The 2,626-nt window shown below is 39.2% G+C and overlaps 1 protein-coding gene across 1 annotated transcript in view; it reads left to right on the forward strand.

Annotated features, from left to right (window-relative positions):
- Positions 1-2,626, forward strand: part of LOC107099702 (carbohydrate sulfotransferase 6-like) — an 8,242-nt gene that overhangs the window by 1,038 nt on the left and 4,578 nt on the right. The window lies entirely within an intron of this gene.

Below are 2,626 nucleotides of genomic sequence, written 5' to 3' on the forward strand. Positions count from 1 at the left end.
TATAAAAAGAAGTAGTTAGTTTTTACATTTCATTCCGTTACATTCATTAGGTTTTAAAAGTGAACATTGTATCTCCATTACAAGTATCTTATTAAAGAATGATGGGCTATTCTTCACATGGAATTAAATATGTATAGGTAGAAGATTCTACAACTCATTTGACAGGACATGAGGTTACTTGTTTTTGGTTTGTTTAATATGAGCCAGATGCGGATCATTTCATTTTTATTTAGTTATTACAGTACACGAAGAACTCCTGAGATAATTTTCAGATTAGATTCATCTATTCTGCGAGGAAAAATAAATTACTTGGTTCCAGGTACTTAGAGATTCACTTCCAGAAAGCCCATATTCTTATCTTCAGGTAACACAGAGTACATGTCAGATTAAATAATACCACTTATACTTCAGCGATAGTATGTAGTTGTTACATTATTGTATGTCTCATACCATGTCCGTTGGTTGTGCTGTTCTTTTTACATCTCTTTGCAGGTGATGAAGCAGACTGAAAATGTTTTATCATTATCTCCCTTTTATCTTCTATTTGTTTTTCACCTTTTCTCTTTTTTTTCTGTTTTTCCTTTTACTGTTCTACCTACAATGTCCATATAATGTGTAAAACTCCCTGCATAATTATAATAAAGCAATTTATATGCATAAATTATTGTTATTGCCACATCACCAGACAGGACACTGTGAAAAAAAGAAAAAAAAGAAAGAAAAAGAAATTACTTTAGGGATGACGGAAATATCGGTAAACTGAGACAGCAGTTGCTTACGGCCCACAACCTCTTGTGGGCCGTAAGCAACTGTGATTTTTTTTGTCCTTTTCGGGGTGATTTTCCAGTGGTGTGAGAAATTTCCGATCGGGCCGACTTTCAGCCTGATCGCGCACTGGAAAAACCATCTAGAAATAAGTTAAAATTTCCTAAATTAAGTGTATTTTCCCTTAATTTTAGTAAGTAAATTAGATAGTTTGCCAATGGAATGAGTATTTTTACTCTTAAAATTAGATATTTAGATAATTTGCACTTGAAATAAGACAATGCAATTGTGTTTTCTGATTTTAAGTGGAAGTTGTCTTGTTCCAGTGGCAAAATGTCTCTTTTTCTTCCTCAATCCAAGAATAAATGCACTTATTTTAAGAAAAAAATGACTTATCTAGATTTCAATTTTTCCCAGTGTGCATTGTGAGTCGTGTAGTGTACAGGGGGTAACGGGGGGCGATCAGCCTCTCACGACCAGCTCCCGATCAGGAATCGTTAGGTCAGCAGAAAATCAAACACGTTTGATTTTCTCCCAACCGTCGTCGGCAAATCACTCAGTGCAAACAAGGATTCTCCTTCTGCTTCTTCCTCTCAGATGAAAACCCAGAAGCATGGCGGGGGTGCGAGTGAAATGGAATTCTTTCTGTAAAATTGACAGACCGTGGTAACCGGAATTTCTCTGCCATGTCTTTGTACAAATACGTTGTCGCCTTTTCTTTTTAGGGCTTGCAACACAAAATGCACAAATTGCCAAGGCAGCGCATTTCTCTCTAGTGAGCTTCATATTCCCCTTCTGTTTGCTTGGCTTCCGGATTGACGAGTCAGAGCAGCTCCATCTCACTGCGGGGCTGAGTCCGACATGGTTTTTAGATGTACAGTGTGAGCAGGTAGATCGCATGAGAGATTCGTGCTGCACATACATTGTGAGCTTTGAACTCACACTGTACGACTAAACCCTGCGCTTTAGTCCCTCTCAGTCAGTGTGGATTTCCCTTATGAGGCTGATTGGTAACACCAGGTCCTTGTCAGCACTGCTCATGGGCACGCTTATATGGCAACACCTGACCAGGTAACCTCAAAGAAAAGAGGGTTTAGGTATGGTTTGTTTGGTTTGGGTGCTGGTGTTTTGTTTAAATTGAGACACTGCCCTATTTTGCTCTTCCACTGGTGGCGGTGTGGAGTGGAAAAGTATAAAGGTGAGAGGGCAGAAAGGGTTTTGGTGGCAGGAGGTCATACTGTCTTTACCGCTTTCTTTGGCATACAATAGCCTGTGTCCTATGGTTAAGCTCTGTCATATCCACACTCTCCCTAATTACCTGTCCATCTTACTTGCTGTAAAAGACTGCCACTCCAACAGATTACTCATTTACAAACTGACCTCAATAAATGGGAATGCCCATAACTCATCTCCCGGTCTGGACATCATCTTGTAAGCTCTTTAATACCAAAATTCCAAGCACCCAGAAGCGATTAAAAGGTGACTGATAGTTGCTACAGGCCTTAAATTAAAATTAGACTCTTCATGCATGAATTTAGCACCTACATCATTTTATTCTACATGTTTTCCAGTATCAGAAATGTTTAATATTTTTTTTTCCTTCATATTCCATTAAAGCTGCTATTGTTTATGGCAAATAGCCAACAGGGGCGCAAGAAGCGTGTTGAAAAAAGAAGTCGCGAAATAACTTCCCATGAATTGAGAAGGATCCAGCGTGAAGGTGCCAGAAATCTATTAGCCACCAGAAGTGCCATATTTCAGATCTGCAACATATCTGGAGTGCCGAGAATCACAAGGTGCTCAATACTCAGGGACCTGGCCAAGGTAAGGAAAGCCGAAAAAAGGCCACCTTTGAACAAGA

Source organism: Cyprinodon variegatus, unplaced genomic scaffold (assembly GCF_000732505.1).
Source record: "Cyprinodon variegatus isolate N-32 unplaced genomic scaffold, C_variegatus-1.0 Scaffold898, whole genome shotgun sequence".
Classification (NCBI taxonomy): domain Eukaryota; kingdom Metazoa; phylum Chordata; class Actinopteri; order Cyprinodontiformes; family Cyprinodontidae; genus Cyprinodon; species Cyprinodon variegatus.